This window comes from Canis lupus, chromosome 3 (assembly GCF_003254725.2).
Source record: "Canis lupus dingo isolate Sandy chromosome 3, ASM325472v2, whole genome shotgun sequence".
NCBI lineage: Eukaryota > Metazoa > Chordata > Mammalia > Carnivora > Canidae > Canis > Canis lupus.
Genome location: NC_064245.1, coordinates 66,078,889 through 66,097,272, shown reverse-complemented (window position 1 = coordinate 66,097,272; position 18,384 = coordinate 66,078,889). Strand labels below are relative to the sequence as shown.

Here is an 18,384-nt window from a genome sequence, read left to right as displayed (position 1 = left end):
ATTCGATCCCAGGTCTCCAGGATCGCGCCCCGGGCCAAAGGCAGGCGCCAAACCGCTGCGCCACCCAGGGATCCCCACAGGCTCTTATTTTTCAGATTCTTGGCTGAAATCTCCTTTGTTTCAATTTGCATAAGACCAGATGCTCTCCTGAGTTCTTCTTTTCTTTACACCACTGGCCAAGAATTATGCGATCAACTCTTTTTCCAAACAATAAGGAGAGAGTAAAGCAACGTGCTCAGTCCACTTGTGCCTCACAGTGTGGGATTGTGGTGGTTCTGCTGCTTTGTGGTGCGATCCTCACTACCCTTTGGATCTCTGAGTGTATAGCTTGCAGCACTTTACAGTTACTGCTCTGGCTGACACTCCCGCCCCAGCTCTAAAGCACAGCAACCTTGCGAGAGTGACCACTATGAAGGCATTTGTCTTTCTCCCATGAATGTCCAGGCCTGTACCATGCAACATGACAGCTACTTAAAGGCAAGAGCACTTGAAATGTGGCTTTTCCAAATAGAGGTGCACCATAAATAGAAAATACATTTTTGATTTCAAGACTGAATACATAAAAAAGAAGATAAAATATCTCGTTATTTTTATATTAATTATTTCTTAAGATGGTAATATTTTGGATAGATTAGGTTGAATAAAATGTATCAAAATTACCTGCATTTGCTTTCGCTTTTTTAAATGTGACAAAGAGAAAATTAAAATTATGTATATAATTTGCATTCTATATCTATGGATTTTGCTAGTTTAGTTTTTGGTGTTTTCAGCTTACTTAGCACATCGCTTCTTCCTCCATGATGACTTCCGCTTTTGTGGCCATTGGTGTTCTTTATGTCTTTTAACCTTCTTGCAACCATTCAAATTTATTAGACACACTCAAATACTGGCCCCTAAAAGAGAAAGGGTTCAGAACAGATCCTTTTCTTCTCAGGAGGTTTCTTCATTCATGTGATAATTTACTGGCCCCTGCCTCAGTGCAGGCCGGCATATCTAGGGGAACTTGGAGGGGCTACCTTGTCAAGCCCTTCCCTTACAGTAAGCATCCACTTGTCTTTCACTGAAAAAATTGAGAATTCTTCTCAGGATTTTTCTCAGAATGGAGACAAGTTGCTGCTTGCACCCCAATTGGGGTACGGGGCAAAGTTGGAAATGCTTAAAGTGGCATCATATGTGTGTGTGTGTGTATATATATATATATATATATATACACACATACATATATATATAGTATCTTATTTATTTATTTATTTATTTATTTATTTATTTATTTATTTAATATATATATATTATGTGTGTGTGAGGCTGCCCCAAAGGTCAGATGGGTGTATTGGGGCCACAGTCAGGTGATCAACAATTGAACTTGGCTATACTTCTCAGGTTATCCTTCTTAATGGCATAGGATTTGGAGAGCCTTTGGCTGTGTTGATAAGCTCATCTGCTGGACAGTGGGTGGTGGTCTCGATGTTCCAGAGGTCAACTCTGTGCACCTGTGCACAGCAGTCAAACAGCCTTATTCATGCGGCACAGAGGGGATTCGTCGACTGCCTGATGCCTTCCTGTTCCAGCTTACCCAATGCTGGTTGAGTCCTCCTGAAACCTCTGTTAATAATGCCATGGACCAGGGCCTGCAAGGGGTTCTCACCAGTGAGCAGATGGATGATATCGAAGGCATGCTTGGCAGTGTGCATAGTCATGAGCTGCTTGCCATTATTGTGGCCGTACATCATCATTGAGTTGGTAAGGCACTCCACAATGGGTCACTGTGCCTTAGGGAAGCACTTGGCTGCCTAGCACCCTGCACTGTGGGGCAGGTACTTGGCATACTTCTCCTTCACTGCTATATAATCCTGCAGATGCCATTAATATGCACATCATTGATGCTCCACTTCCCAAAGAGCTTGATGTCAGGAGTCTCCGCGACTGCAGGTGCAGCCAGCTGTCTCCCACACGGTCATCCCAAGGATGCAGCTGTGGCATTACAATCAGTCAGGGTGCATCATGAGCTGTCTGGACACAGACAGGAAGAGTAAAGTAGCATAATTTCAATGCAACATGGCAAGCTACTTAATCTGTTTCATTCTTACCATCTGTAAAATGGGTGTGGTACTCAATGCCTATTTTTTTTAAAGATTTATTTTTATTTATGATAGACATAGAGAGATAGAGAGAGAGAGAGAGATAGAGAGAGAGAGAGAGAGAGGTAGAGACACAGGCAGAGGGAGAAGCAGGCTCCATGCCGGGAGCCTGGCGCGGGACTCCAAGATCGCGTCCTGGGCCAAAGGCAGGCACGAAACCACGGAGCCACCCAGGGATCCATCCCCTCAATGCCTATTTGGTTCACAAAGTCCAGAAAGTTGTTGGGAAATGATATAACATCTAACATTGGGACACAAACAAACAAACAAACAAAATCAAGAGATGAAACAATCATGTTTAAATGGTATCCCTTGCACATCAGTTAGATGTGAGAAAAAAAAAAAAAACAGAAAGAATCAGCTGATAGGATTAAATCAGCTAGAGATGTGGCACTCCCAGAAGCATCAGAAATGTGTGAGAGCTTTGGGCATAATCTGTGCATGCCAGCATCAAAGCACTGCCAACAGGATTCCTACCCTATGGGCTAAAATAAATGCTCTGGTGATCCCATAGCCAGACCACCGTCCTCCAATAAAGCATTCTCCACTGTAACAAAGTCCCTAAATCTTTAGAAGGGTCTTAGCGTGGATTACAGCAAATATCTTGGTACATCTTTCCCAGCAAGGATGTTGAAGCACCACTGGGGTGAATTTTAAATATGGTCTTATTAACATAACTTTTCCTATAGCTCAGAAAAAGCAGGAGGCTCTCAGAATCATCCCAGAATGTGAAATGTTGAAACTTGGATGTATTTTCATTATGAGTGCAAAATATATGCAAAGTGGTCACCCATGGAATTCAAAGCTACTACCCTGAGGGACTTCTGGGTAGTGTTAAAAGGAGGTCTCAATTATTTAAATGGAAATGGTAATGAGAAAGGGGCCTTGTCTTTATTATACTATTTGGCTGTGATATCCCAGGAAACATGGAATTTGAGGTATGCTTTCAGTGGGTATTGGAGGCTGGGGATGGATAATGTTGGTAAAGGGGATGGTCCAAAACCCTGGGCTGAGACCACCAAGGGGCTAAAGGTAGAGAAAATTCAGAACAATCTTCTCCTACTGTAGCAACTTCTAAAAAGAGTCATCAAGAGGCAGCTGAGTGGCACAGTTGGTTGAGTGGCCATCTCTTGATTTTAGCTCAGGTCCTGATCTCAGGGTCATGAGATCGAGCTCCACGTTCAGTGTGTGTCTGCTTGAGTCTCATTCTCTCTCTCCTTCTGCTTCTTCCCACTGCATGCTCTCTCTCTCTAAAATAAATAAACAAATTAAAAAAAAATAAAAGGAGTTATCAAATCAAATTGAAATGAAAATTACTTGTCCACAGACAGATATTTAAAAGAACATTCATAGCAGTTTCATTCATAGTAGTAAAAAACAAACTAAATCTTTGCTAACAAGTAGGTGAATGGATACAAAAGTGTGACATATTCATTCAGTGGAATACTCCTCAGCCATAAAAAAGAATGAACTACTGATAAATATAATCACATCAATTAATCTCATAAGCCTTATATGGGGCAATAGAAGCCAATCTTAATATAAGATTAAACATTATATTATTCCATTTATATGAAGTTCCAGAGTAGGAGAAACTAAATTATGGTGACTGGTGTCAGCAATAGTGGTGTGTAGGAGAGAAGAAATACCTGGGATGGTATTAGGAAGGAACTTTTAAGAATGATGGAAGCAGGGACACCTGTGTGACTCAGCAGATGAGCGCCTGCCTTCGGCTCAGGGTGTGATCCTGGAGTCCCCAGATGGAGTCCCACATCGGGCTCCCTGCATGAAGCCTGCTTCTCTCTCTGCCTGTGTCTCTGCCTCTCTCTTTCTGTGTCCCTCATGAATAAATAAAATCTTTATAAGAAAAAAGAATGATGGAAGCATTTTGTGTCATTTCTGGGGTGGTTGCACAAATGTGTATGTCAAAACTCATCAAAATGTACATCAAGGCTACATTTATTGCATGTAACTTATACTCCTATTTATAAAAAGAGTAGAAGAAAAAATCATTATCCATGTTTAAATACAATTTCCTTATATTACAGCCATCATGAATTTATAGGTTCAATTTGATTTCGCGTTTCATCCAAATGTGAGTCTTCTCTTCTCCAAGGCTTTTTTGTCCTTCACTGTTTTCCCAGGAAGTGGGGTGAAAAAGAAAAGCAGCCTGACCCTGAATGGGCTTTACTCACAGGAGAAAGGGTTTACCCAACTGTTGCTCTTAAAAGACCAGAGAACAATTCCCCCTCTATCAGATATCTAGTTTCAGAGCCTGTTTTAATGATAATTGCCCTGTGGTGGTTCCCTTAGCAACCAGCAACTCGCATCTGAAATAGAATTTGGAGTTTGAGGGAAAAAAATCTTGGATTATTTGGGTCACTTTTCCAAAATAGGCCAGCATCTAGAAAAACATCTTCCACTTCAGACAGAATGAAGGTAAAGACAACATAGCTTTACAAGAGAAAAATGAGCTGGTTTCATCACATGCCTTGATAGTTGGTCAGCAAATTTAATCCAGCCTCTGGCCTCTGTTGATTCATTATATTCAAATGAGATCCTGGATGAGTACATAAATCTGGATGAAGAACAATGAAAGTGAATTCTCTGCCACATACTTTATGATGTTTCAAGTCCCAAGAAAGTAAGCAATCTTGTGCCAGTTGGTGTAAAAGTGTGAAGTGGTCTCAAATAAACGTTAGAAGAGCATGGGTGTTCTAATAATGATGATTAATAATATCTGTGCTCCAGTTTCTGGACTTTGATGAATTCCTTTCTCTGACTTGCAATTGTAACATGACTTTGATGATACTGATGATGGTGCAATGCAGCTGCTTGTGAGCATGTTGGCTACCAAATGGCAAGTGGCTACCAAATTTATTGCCTATAGTAATTTCACACTAGAACTTTCATCTTGTGGTTGGAATCCCTTCATTCTTTTGCTCATACTGTTCATACTATTATGCCCAATATCAAAAACTTTGTTCTCTGCCTAAATGACACACCCATTTCAATTTTATCTTCTACAGCTCCTTGACATGCACTTTTCCCACCAGAGAGTCTTTTCTCTGTACCATCACATGATCGATATATGCTTCTTCTTATAATAGGAGGGCTCTATCTCACATGAATAATAAGCCCCTAATTAAAAAAGACCATTTGTTATTTTTGTGCGTTTTCTTTTTTCTTTTCCAATGTTAGTTGAGTGCGTAGGAAGCACAAAGCACTACATTTGACAAATGTAAAAGTACATACCCATTAATAATGCCAGTGCATTAATATATATGATGTAGGCAGAGATAATAAAGTTACAGAAACACTATGGTCATGAACAACTGAATTTGCTAAAATGGCTGTATTATTGGACATTGGTTTTCAAAAGTTCTAAAGACAGCAGTAAAAGTTTTTATTTTAAGAGCAATCATTGAAAGAATCAACTGACCTTGCTCTTCTCTGTCTCAAGTTAGAAAATAAACAGTGAAAATATATCTTAGTGGTTTGCAAGTGATTCAGAGCAGGATGCTCAGCTATTAGAAAGCCATCGATTGGGCTGGAGGAAATGAGTTGGCTGCAGCATGAGATATAAGCCAATGCTCAGGATTGTGAGGTCAGGGAAGGGTGCCAAGGTGCACCACATTTCTTGGCAGGAATTCAAACTCATTGCTCAAAGGCCTGCTCTTATTCTGAATCCAGGTTTTCTAACCTTTGTAAAACTCTTACTTTGATGTTCAATATTTTTCATTCAATCTTCTTGCCTTTCAAGATTCTTGATATTGGTATAAAATCTTCCTCTTTGATTACAGTACCCAAACCCACATTTTTAGGTTAAAATTAATTCACTGCTTTTAGGCTGACTATTCTTTTAGACTGACAATCAACTTTGTTTAGAGGCTCTATTTTCAGAAATATCTTTTATTCTAGAAAATAAGTAAGTTTGCCAAGAGTATCACTCAGTTAATATATATATATATATATATATATATATATATATATATATATTGGTGGTTCAAGAATATCCAAGCCATTAGCCACTCTCACCAGACTGCTTCAAATAAGGCATATTGGGAAGGGTCATGGCTGAACGGGAAACCAGCAGACACAGTTCTATTCTGGGCTTGACTTCTGTGTGACCTTGAGCGATTCACTCAATTTTTCTGCAGTTCAGTCTACTCAGGTTTTAAAAAATTGGAATGATAATACCAGGATGTTGTGGCGAGTCATCAGATTAGCAAGACAGTTTGGACCCTTGAGACCAAATTAACGAAGAGGATATTCTACAAAAATAGAGGATATTCAAGACTCAGCTCACAGCAATGCATCTTGTGTTCTATGTATTATATTCTCCTTTTTCCTTTCCTCACTGTTTTCAAGATCCGTGGATTATTCCTTTCAAACACTCTATTCTATTTGAATTGTTGCTTGATTACAAATGATGGGATACATGTACACTCTAGTTAAATCACTTCATTTCAATTCAACACAAAAAAAAAATTGAAGGAGTACTTGTAGAAAGTAGGTTATTAGTTGTATGATAATCCGTAATCCCTCCTAATATTAAAAGAGTCTCCTGGCTTCTCTCTTTTTCCTAACCATAAAGAATCTAAAGTTGTTTTACTAGCACCACCTCTTTTATTTGCCAAGTGATTACTAGCTGCTGGGTATTTTGCTCAACACTGTGCTTGCATTATCACATGTAGTTGTCACGACTCCACCAGGAATGTCTTACTGATAGATATCCTCATTTTATAGACCAAAAAACGGAGTGAAGATTAGCAAAAACTCAGAATCACTCAAGCTGGGGGTCATAATTGTCCTGTGACCTTGGGTCTCTTAGCTTCTAGCCACTAACTTATACTTTCCCTAAACTTGTGGTTGTCAAATGTGGATAAGCTTTTGAATATTTGACATGCATGTTAAAGATGCAGATTGCTGAGACTCACACACAGATTGTCCTGATACAATGGCTTGTTCATTGCGTATTAGAGACACATCCAACGATTGAGAGTGAGGTGCTCTGCTGTGCATTCAGTGAGGACTGCAGGTCAGAACAAAGGCCTTATAGGGAGCCAATTGGGGGCCATCTTGATGCCAGGTTGAGGTAAGCATATGGGTGTAGCAAACCTTATGGAACTCAGTTATTTGGTAGTCAGGCAAGTATAACTAGAGCCACAGCCCAACGCTTATTCCCATTAGCTGGTAAGTAGCAGTGGTAGGCAGCAATAGGATGGTCACTAGAAGTTACCTCAGTCCTATTGACATTTTGGGTCTGATAATTTTTTGGTGGTGGTGGGGGGAATTGTGCTGTGCACTGTGGAACACTTAGCGAGATCCATGGACTCTAACCACCAGTAGCCAGTAGTATGCCCTCATTAGTTGTAAAAATGAAAAAAAAAATCTCCAGACTGTCAAATGTCCAAGGGACCAACTACCCTTGCTTGAGAACCACTGTCCTATACTCTATCAGATAACTTAGGATATTGGGGAGATCCAGCTAGGGAAGTCCCTTTACTCCATTAAGGCCCACTCTTTGCTCTTCAGTCCTCTATCTTCTACTAGAGGAAATGCCATATTTATATATATAACAAGAAAATAAAATATCAATGGCTGGAAAAGAGGTTCCAAAGGCTGAGTGGACCTGGTGGCTGGTGCCCAACCCAGACTCCTGGAGAAGGCCCGCCAAGAAGAGACAGAAGACGAGTCAGAAATGAAGACTGAGAACCATGATTTGGAATAGCTGTGCCAGCCAAGGGAGGTGTTTTAGGGATAGGACTCCACTGACAGAGGAACATCCTCAGAGGGAAGGAGAAGGGATGTGAGCAGCCAGGAGTCTGAAAAGAAGATACTGCTGTGGACAGGCAGGCACAGGAAGGAGTGTGGTGAGCTGAGGGGGCAGCAGACCCATGTAGGCTGGGAGAGGGGTGGAAGATGAGAAGTGGAGGCAGGAAAGAAAACCACTAAGGGAAAGATTTGTTTGGAAAGGAATGAAAGTTACAGCCCGAGGATGAGGCAGAAGAAAGGGAAAATTGAAGCTGATGTATTTACAGGATAGTTCCAAAACTAGACAGGCTGGCTGATATAACACAGTAAAGGTGTAAAAAGCTGTGTGGTCTAAATAATGGAAGGACTTTCAAGTTATGCATGATGCAAACGGAGGGTGGGAGACGACTGGCCAGAACTCTGGTTTTGCTTGTTTTAAAGCACCGAGAGGAAAAAGTCATAGGGATGGGCCTTTATTTCTTGCTGGCCCTTCCTAGAGGAATCACAGAAATGAGAGGCCTTTCTCCTAAGGTGTTTGCGAGCCAGATGGCTCTTTAAAATATTGACCGTTCATAGGCTTGTAGTTAGTGCTGTGCTAGAAAGAAGTTTATTAACTGGCTCTCTGGCACAAAACAAAACAAAGCAAAACAAAACACTCAGATTTGTAACGTTTGTTGATTTCAGTGGCTAATTTTCAGCTGCCATCCAGAAGCTACTGAATAGGGAATTGGGAGGAGGTGTATTTGGTGGGATCTTGCTAGCAAGTATCTGGTTTTGAGCCTGTGCTAGCTGGCGTCAGCAAACCAGTGTGGTCAGTCTCCTTGAAGTCATGCTGTCTGGAATGCCATCTTCCCAATCCCATGCCTTGACCAAAGGTTTAAACTAACAAAGTGTTGCAGAAGGGGAGGAGGGCAGGAGGTGAGGTAACTGGGGGATGGGCACTGAGAAGGACACTTGATGGGATGAGCACTGGGTGTTATACTGTATGTTGGCAAATTGAACTTCAATAAAAAAAAAAAAAGTCCAAAAACAAACAAACAAAAAGAAGTCATGCTCTCTGGAATGCCATTTTCCCAGAGCCCATGCCCTGACCAAATGGTTGGGCAGAATGAAGACTTTCAAGTTAAGGGTTTTTCAAGGGTTCACTTGCAACAAGGTAATAGTTTCCATATTTTGTGATCTTTTTTCCATAGTTCCACTTAGAATGTACAGGAATGCTATATGCAGGCAGCAGAAAGCCAACTTGAAGCTGGTAGGACAAATGTCACCCACCAAAGATTATTAGGACAATAACAGCAAAATAAAGTAATAGGGGAAAAGTAGACCAAAAAAATGGCTCCTGTGTGTAGAATTTACATTAGCAACTTTTGGTGTTTGATGATGTGGAGAAAGCTTTGATTTCATGCATTCGGACAGACAGAAGAGCAGCTCTGGTGTCTGAGTTGTGCTTCAAGGAGTAGCAGGGTCGTAGACGGAGGTACTTCCAGCCCTCAGCAATCAGCGATTCTGACCAGGGCTTTGGAGACAATAGTTTCTAGCCCCTGAGAAAGGAGCAGGGAAGGGAGGAAGGTCAGGGAGTGTGGCTGAAATCCCTGTATCAGGCTCTCAAATGTACTTCCACTGAACTTACAACATGAGACTGAGACATGGTGGAGACTTCCAACTTAAGGCAAATGGATTTGGACAAAACCTTCCTACATCCTTGTCTTTTGGTTCTTGTTCATTACAGGGATGCTGGGAAGAAAGCTTCATGCATTAGTGTTCTCAGCTTGGAATCTAAGTGGCTATACCTATATAGTCCAGTTGCCCACTGAAAACTCTTTTGGGGGGCATTTTTTATGATAACACATTTTCATATTATCAAAGCTTGTTAAAAATAAATTAATAGCAAATGATGAAAGAAGAAAAACAACCATCCTATAACCTGAAAGTTACCTATGCATTCTCGTGTTTTTCTTTCCAGCCTTTATTTTTTTTCTATTATCTTTGTAATATGTTATTTTACTCTCAAGGTGCTTAGAACAATGGGTTGTTTCTAGTTTATATCCTCCTTTTGAAAAGAGATATTAATAGATAAATGCCAATTAAAGAAATAAACTTGTTAGGATGCCCCCCTTCTTCCCTTTTCTATCCCTGGCTTTGTAAATTAAAGATAGGAATACAGACTGGTGCAAAGAAAAAAAAAACAGAATATTTAATTCCTTAATTTGAACTCAAAGAAGGTGTGTGGGTTGGAGAGCTCTTTGAGAAATAAGAGCAGAGCTTTTTTGTTTGTTTAATAACTGGATGATGTTGAACTACCTCATTAGGCCCATGCAGGTTTAATGATGCTTTACTGAGGGTGCATTGGAAGGTCCCTGCAGAGGACAAGGAATTGTTTTCCTTGAAGATTTCTCAGGCAATTGTAACCTCTTCTCTGTAATTGCTCCACTTGGCTTTGACATTCTTTTCATGGCAAAGGGCTTTCCTAAATGTGTACATGTTTGGGCCACCACCTTTCCTTTGCTCAATTCTCAGCGAACTTTCTTGCTGGGGAGCCTATTACTACTTCTCACTAGGCTCTGCACTCAGGAGTGGTGGGGTCATAAGATTTTCATCTGCTTGTCCCTGATAGCATCTGTCCCAGTGGCGAAGAATGGTGACAACCTCTAGCATGTTCAGGATTTGACAGTCTACTGGATGCTTTTGAAACCATTGCATAGTCTACCATCACACCCCTGGGAAGGAAGCAGGAGGGGATTTATTGGAGAGGGAGAGACAGGGGAAATCCCAGTATTTGGTATGATGTCACGAAGCCAGTTGGAAAGTAAAAAAGTCAGTCGGCCTTTGTCATAAACCATTACCATTGCTCTGCTTTGCTTTCCTCTCCTCTTTTGTCTTTCAGAAAGAATCCAGTATCTATTTAGACAATACCTTTTTTGGTGGAAGATTTTAAAATTACCTTTTGTAGCTATAGGTTAGTAGCACAAATCTGGAATTACTCACTATGTATCATCTATGCAATCTTGGTGCTCCCCTTACCTATTGACGTTAGATGATGAGTCAGATTTGTGACTCGACACAGCGTCCCTGGTGCTATAATGACTGGGTGGCCTAATCCAGTGCGAGTCTTTGCAGACTAGCAAAGAGGGATGTTTCCAAGGATGGTCCCATTCAAAGGCTCAAAAAGGTGAGATTATCAGATCAGTCCTTTGGAAACAAATGCCTCTGAATTTAAGGTACAAGTCACATTTCTAGATTACTCCTCCATCTCCCATGCTAGCAGCAAGCAAATGTACTGTTATGGTAATAGGACTGCACTGGGCTTGAGTAGAATTGGATTGGCAAAGATATTTTCATGGGTGATGAGATTTATACATTTTCATGAAACAAAACAAATAACTTTCTCCTTTGAATTGAGCTAGAGATATTGCAACTTCTACTCCCATAATCCACCCGTGCATCAGGAAGTCAATATTTTTTTTCTAATATTTGACAAGACACTCACTGTCTTATCCCTGACAAATCCAGGGAGACTTGCTGAAAGTTGCGTGTGTCAGGGAGGTGGGGAGAGCCGTTGAGGGATTCTGGTAATAGGAATCATGCTATTATTCCACTGCAAATGAGCCTCAGAGTGATTTTCCGGACATTCGCAATTGGTCAAGAGTAAAGATGGAATTCGAATCCAATTCCTCTGATATCAGGCCTTCTAACTCTGAATCCAATTTTCTGTCCTCTCCAGCTCTGTTGCTGCCTGCATAGAGAGTGTTCAATAAAGGTTTGCTGAACAGGATTGAATGGAACGGCAGGCCAGAGGGAGTTTTAGATCTGCCTTCCCAATAAAGACAATTACCTCTCGACCAGATTCTCAGCTTTCTTTTCTGCCTCTGAGTTCATTTGATAAGAGACTTGATTTGGGCTTGTTTTAGCAGATAAATTCAGTTAATATTTATTTTAGGAAAGTGGGATTAGTGAAGATAGGTGGGGAATGAATTATACATTCTCTGAGCGACTGAAGATCGTTAGGAAAACATGCAGCTGCCAGAGATTTCCAAGTGAGACTAGCACAGAAAAGGCTGGAGGCAATTTCCAAATGTTCTGGTTTCTATTTATTGGAATCACTTTGGAAGTGGCAAACTGGACGATTGGGCTGTTAATCCAAATAAAAGGGAAGTTTTTAAAAGAGAAAGTGACACATCTTTAAATATGGAGAAGACAGCTTCTAAGGCTGGCAGTGCTGGCAGCGAGGGTGGGGGCACCACAGTGGTTGAGTGTTTTGTGTCCTCAGTAAGTGTAAGAAGCCAAGAAGAGGAGGGTGAGATCAGGAGAACCAACTCAACCAGCAAAACAGGCCCTGGCAAGGGCAGTCATTTTAATACAGAGTCCAAAAACTGTACACAACTTATTTTGAATAATATTAGCACTGGGCTTTTTTCTCCAGTGGGACAATCTCCTGTAGAATAAAACTGGATGTTGAGGTTGAACAATAATAATACCTAACTGGTCATCCTTCATCCTCCTGACCCATATGCTAGACACTATGCTAACTACTTTGCATGAACTAGCACATTTATTTATTTATTTATTTTTAAAAGATTTTATTTATTTATTCATGGGAGACACACACACACACACACACACACACACACAGAGAGAAAGGCAGAGACAGAGGCAGAGGGAGAAGCAGGCTCCACACAGGGAGCCTGATGTGGGACTCGATCCTGGGTCTCCAGGATCACACCCTGGGCCGAAGGCAGCACCAAGCCAGTAAGCCACTGGGGCTGCCCGAAGTAGCACATTTAATGCTTACAGCAGCCCTATGTGCCAGGGAAAGTCATACCACACTTACAGACAGGGAGTTGTGCCTGGGGGCTCAGTCAGTGAAGCATCTGCCTTTGGCTCAGGTCATAATCCCTGGGTCCTGGTCATGCTCAGTGGGGAGTCTGCTTCTCCCTGTCCTTCCACCCCTCCCCCTGCTTGTGCTCTCTCTCTCTCTCTCAAACAAACAAATAAATAAAATCTTAAAAAAAAAAAAAAAACAGGGAGGAAAACACACTAAAAATATGGTTTCTTTGCCCTGATTCATAAACCTGAAGTGGCCAAATCAGATCAGAATGCAAAATCAGACCCCATGGTGTTGCATCGTTACTGTGCATCATGGATCAGAGTACCTGAAAGGAGCATAGAGAACAAGTCACTTGAAGCATAAAATTTCCAAGGTCCTTTTCCATTACAGAGATAGCTTAATCTTTTGGAAAGGAAATATCCAGCCCTCATCATCAGAAGGGATTGAAGTTAAGAATCCTCTTCTTTTGCTATTTTGGACTAACTGACTCAGGAACAGGGCGATGTGGACAGGTGGGTAGGATCCACCAGGCTTACCAGTGAGAGAGAGCTAGTAAAAACAGGGGCAGGAGAAGGAAGATTATCTGGGTGTCACTCATTATTTACTCAATGAATATTTGTTGAGCACCTGCCATATGCCAGGCAATGTCCTAGACACCAGGACACAGTGCATGCAGCAAATCCCAGCACTGTCACTGATTAGCTAAGCTGGGCATGTTACTTAAACCCTCTGAGCCGCTGCCCCTTATCTAATATGAATTTAATGAAGCTCAACTCTGAGGGTTGATGTGGGGAGAAAATAAGACAATCGTGTAAGATGCCTGGCTCATGGTAGAAACACATTTAAGTAGTATAATGCTATTTCTATGTGTCATTAAGGATTTCATTCACTTTAGAAAACCAATGTCCAGTATTTTTCATGGTATGATAAGGTATCATCTTCCTATGTGTCTCCTAAATATTCCATTGAATCTAGATGCTTCACCTTGTTTCCTGGAGGATGCTAAGTGTCAGTTGATTTCTTGAGTATTCAATCCCATGTTTCTGGGCTCTATTCACCCTCCTCCTCCTTCTCCTCCTCCTCCTTTCTTTCCATACAATATGGGTGATGTGATGTTTGATACTGTGTGTCAGCTTGATGTGGCCACATCCTGCCCAGACATGTGATCAAAGATCATTCTGAGTATGACTATGAAGGTGTTTTTGGATGAAATTAATATCTGAATTAACTTACTGAATCAGTAAGTGAAGCAAATTGTGCTTCTCCAATATAATTAGCCACAGCTAATCAGTTGAAGGCCTAAATAGAAGGAAAAGACTGACTCCTGAGAGTTAGAGGTAACTCCTTCCACTCGACTCCTTTGAGCTGGAACATCAGTTTTTTCCTGCTTTTTGTACTTGAACTGAATATCCATTCTTAGATCTCGATCCTGTACCTTTGGATTGGAACTTACACTATTGGCTCTCCTGGTTCTCAGACTGGAACTGGAACTCTGGCTCTCATAAGCCTTTAGTCTCTAGCTTCCTGACTCCAGATCTTGGGAATTCTCAGCCACCATATTTGCATGAGCCCATTCCTTATAATATATCTATATATAACACAAAATACTACATATATATTGTCATAATTACATATAAATACATTACACAGCAAATATATAATGATATTGTATATACTGATATATAATATATAATGCAATTATATAAATAAATTACATATAATTTATATTATAATACTTATATGGTATCTATTTTATAATAATTATGGAATATAATTGTATATGAATCATTAATCAAATTATACATTAGTCACTAATCATATATCAATATAAATTAATCATTGTATTTCTATAGTTATATAAATTTGGCTCCTGAAAAACTTAACTACTATTGGGAAGCTGCTGACCAGAAGCCCTATTGATAACAGAAGCCATAAAGAAATATTTTGTATGTTATATGTATTATGTACAATGTTCTCAAAATGAACTAGAGAAAAGAAAATGTTTTATGAAAATCATAGGAAAGAAAATACATGAATTGCATAGTACTGTATTTATCAAAACAAAATAAAAAAATCCACATACAAATGGACCTGCGTGGTTCAAACCCATGCTGTTCAAAGGTCAACTGTAGCTATGTAACATATAATATAGTTCTATTACATATTATAATTATACAATATGTAATAACACTGGTTCTATTTCTCTGGAGAACCCTGACAACACAGTTCGGGATGCTGAAGTAGAGAAATGGCATTTCTCCAAGGTTATGTGAGAACCTAGGACAGGAGACAGGGTAATTTCCAGATCTCCTGGCTCTGGGTTCTGGGCCTGTCCTGTAGAACTCTTCACTTGGTGCTTTCAATAGTAAACAAGACTTCATAGTGAAAGAAAAAGGAAATGCAGATCCGGGGTCTTTGTCACAACATGCGATGAGGACCTCACTTTGGCAGTTATGACTCTACCTAGACTGAGAGAGGAAGGTGGCCCGACAATGATTGAAGTGAGGCACATGCGGTGTGCCTAGCATGCTCACGCATGTTCTTTTCTTTCTCTTTTCTTTTCAGAAATCTGTCCTGGGCTTCACTGTAAGATGAGAATCCTGAGACTCAGTACAACCAATGCTGTAGAACTGGTAAATAACAAGGCCTCTTATGCCTGAATGCAGACCTTGCATTCTCACAGGGACAGCAGACACACTCCCTAAAATTGGGCCAACGTGTGGATGGAATGTACCCAGAAGAGAGGGTCTGAGAGAGCCTGAGGATGTGTGAGACGGCTGGGTTCTGCCTACCGCCCCGATCCTAGCCTTGCATCTCCTGTCCTGTTGCTATTTATCACCAGCCCCATATGCCTGTGTGGTATACATGAGTCTGGGATGATGCCAGGGCCTGGCAGGCAATGCTTGTTTTACAGCCAAGCACACCTGCTCCTGCAGCCTGCCAAACCCTTTAGCTGCTGGCTGCTGGGCTGCATGATTATCTCCCTTCAGACCCCATGCCTGCATTCTCTTTCCATGGAAAAAAGAACACTTCTCTCTCTCTCTCTCTCTCTCTCTCCCTCCCTCCTCTCCCACCTTTCATCTCTCATTTTCTCTCCTCCTCTCACCCCCTCTCCTTCCCTTCTCTCTTTCTTTTTGTTTGGACTTTGTTCTTACTTTACAACAATAATAATACAAAAAGAAACAAAGCCTCTTTTGGATGCTTTTTTGCTGAAACTTGTAGTCAGGGCACATTCTATGCAAAAGTCCTGCACCTCTGGCTTCTACTTTTCCTCCCTAATTCAGCACCGGAATCCCTTTGCTGCTTTTTCTTCCTGCAGAATTTGTACCAAGTCTCAAACATTAGTGTTTGTTCTGACTGATGCTCTGCTGTTTGTCATGCAAATAGGATTTCACTTCAAACATGATTTTAATTTGATGGATGTTCTGGTTGTTTGTCATGCAAGCAAGATCTTGCTGGCAGTATATTTTTTTTAGCCAACTCTGGTAACTCCCACATTCCCATAGTTACTATACTCATTTAGTCTTGTTATGTAAAGCCCAGGATTTGGGGGAAGTAAAACCACTTTGATTATATTCATTAAATTCATAATCCATAACATTTTCACATACCCATATGAATGCATCTCTATAACAAATTTTTAAATGGTTAAGAATAGCAATGATTTTTCTTTTTTTATGTATATACATATATGTGTGTACATACAGATGCAGGTGTAGGTGCATACATGTATCTGTACATGTATATTTCACTGCTATGCTTCTACGATTATTTCTTATTCATATTTATGAACATTATGATATCCTTTGTTTATTTTAAAAAAGAGGATATCTAGATCCCGGTGCCTAGTTTCAGATGCTGAGAGGAACATCGATAGTCAAAGTCCGGGGTTACTGGGATGCTGTGTGCCTGCATGGAAAGGTGTGAGGAGGCGATAATTGATGTAATGTCAGGCCCAGAGATGCAGTAGGAATAGACATGCCGGGGATGTCAGAGGTCACGCCCTAGCAGCAGGAGAGGAAGGCCTCATTAGCTCAGGATAATTTCATACTGAGGTAAGGCCACTTAAAGTGAATTCACAAAAATGGGACACATATTTTGAAGAAAATATTAAAAGCAATTTTGACTAGGGTAATGTATGATAAATGAAATAGCAATCATGAAAATAAGTTCATTTTATCATCTATTTAAAAATATTAGCCACAAATAAAATTATGACATAATTCTTAGGATGAACAACAACAAAAAAATAGGTCAAGTGGATTTCATTGTTTTGAAGGTGGATGCATGATTTTTATTAAGAGCATATAGTATTAGGATAATATATCCTTCACCTTCCAATTGTCTTTCATATCCTTCCTTTAAGAATACTGTTATTAAAAATATTTAATATTTTGTTCATTGTTCCAGGTGTTCTTCTGGATCTTTTGATAATCAAGTTATTCTCTCTTGAAATACTATGAGGGTGTCTTTTAAGTTTGTCTTTTCTTTGTTAACCGATTTAATTGCTGCTGTCTTGCATGTGTGGTTTTACAAGAGAATATGTAGTTCATTGTTATCACTTTCACTAACTTAATGAAACAGTTTGCAAATTTTGCAGCTCCCGCACAATTACTTTGCATTGTATTTTTCAAGTTGGGAGATACAATATCAAAGCAATGAATGCATTTATAGCATCTGGAAATTCCTGAAAGTCTAACCAACAAGACACCAAATACAATAGATCAAGATGGATGCTAGTGTTAGAAGGAGACGTGAGTGAGCAGTGACTCACTGGATACTCAGCTATTTCATTAATGAACATTCTTTTTCTATAATTCTCATAGAAACCATATAACTGTGGGAACAAGAACAGGAAAAACTGAGTTAACTTCAACATCTTTGGTTTAGAATCATATCTAAATGCTGCACTAGATAGAGTAGAAGTGTGGATAGGAGACAGGTGGGAAGGGAGTGGACATGGTCCAAAGATAGAGGAAAACAGCCAGAAGACAGAACTTGAGAGAAAATGGTTTCTTCCATAGGTTCTGGATAAGGCTTATATTTTCTGAATCTGGTTTCTGCTGGTGGCCGATTTAAAAGTGATGGAAACCTTAGCAATATAATGATGTCCTAGACTGGATACCCTGAGAAGCATACTGAGATGGAGATTAGTATGTAGGAGACTTTATCTTAGGGTCCACAACCATGGCAAGGACAGGAAGCATGCAGGATTTGGCAGAGGGAGAAGATACTTAGGGACACAGTCTCCTCAGAAAACTTAGCCAACCTTCTGAGGTTGGGATAACCCTTCAAAGTTGTCCCAAGTTGATAAGTGAGAGGTTCAAATCCAAGTCCAGTTCATACCCTCACATTGAGCAGTAGTGAGTACAGACAGTCCCAGGAGGGTGATGTGAGTTTGAACAGGTGCCTTTTGCAGTGGAAGCAATTCTTTTTAGGGAGCTCATGGGGGAGATTGCCTGCTGGCACAGTCCTTGAAGCATGGCATGATAATAATAATTTGTATTTCTTGAAAACTGACTATGTATAGTCATGAGTTCAAGTAACTTTGCCAGAATTCTTTTTTCTTTTCTTTTTTTTTTTAAGATTTTATTTATTTATTCATGAGAGACACAGAGAGGGAGAGAGAGAGAGAGGCAGACAGGCAGAGGGAGAAGCAGGCTC

At 40.3% G+C, this 18,384-nt stretch overlaps 1 long non-coding RNA gene and 1 pseudogene across 6 annotated transcripts in view; one reads left to right on the top strand and one right to left on the bottom strand.

Moving 5' to 3' along the window:
- Positions 1 to 1,350: 1,350 nt before the first annotated feature.
- LOC112653956 (40S ribosomal protein S5-like) lies at positions 1,351 to 1,958 on the bottom strand (annotated as a pseudogene).
- A 2,533-nt stretch (positions 1,959 to 4,491) lies between these two features.
- The window catches only part of LOC112653764 (uncharacterized), a 94,830-nt gene continuing 80,937 nt past the window's right edge, over positions 4,492 to 18,384 (top strand). For all 6 annotated transcript variants that reach the window (XR_007409918.1, XR_007409917.1, XR_007409920.1 and 3 more), the window contains exons 1-2: positions 4,492 to 4,782; positions 15,286 to 15,353. This is a non-coding gene — a long non-coding RNA (uncharacterized LOC112653764). The remainder of the gene's footprint in view (positions 4,783 to 15,285; positions 15,354 to 18,384) is intronic.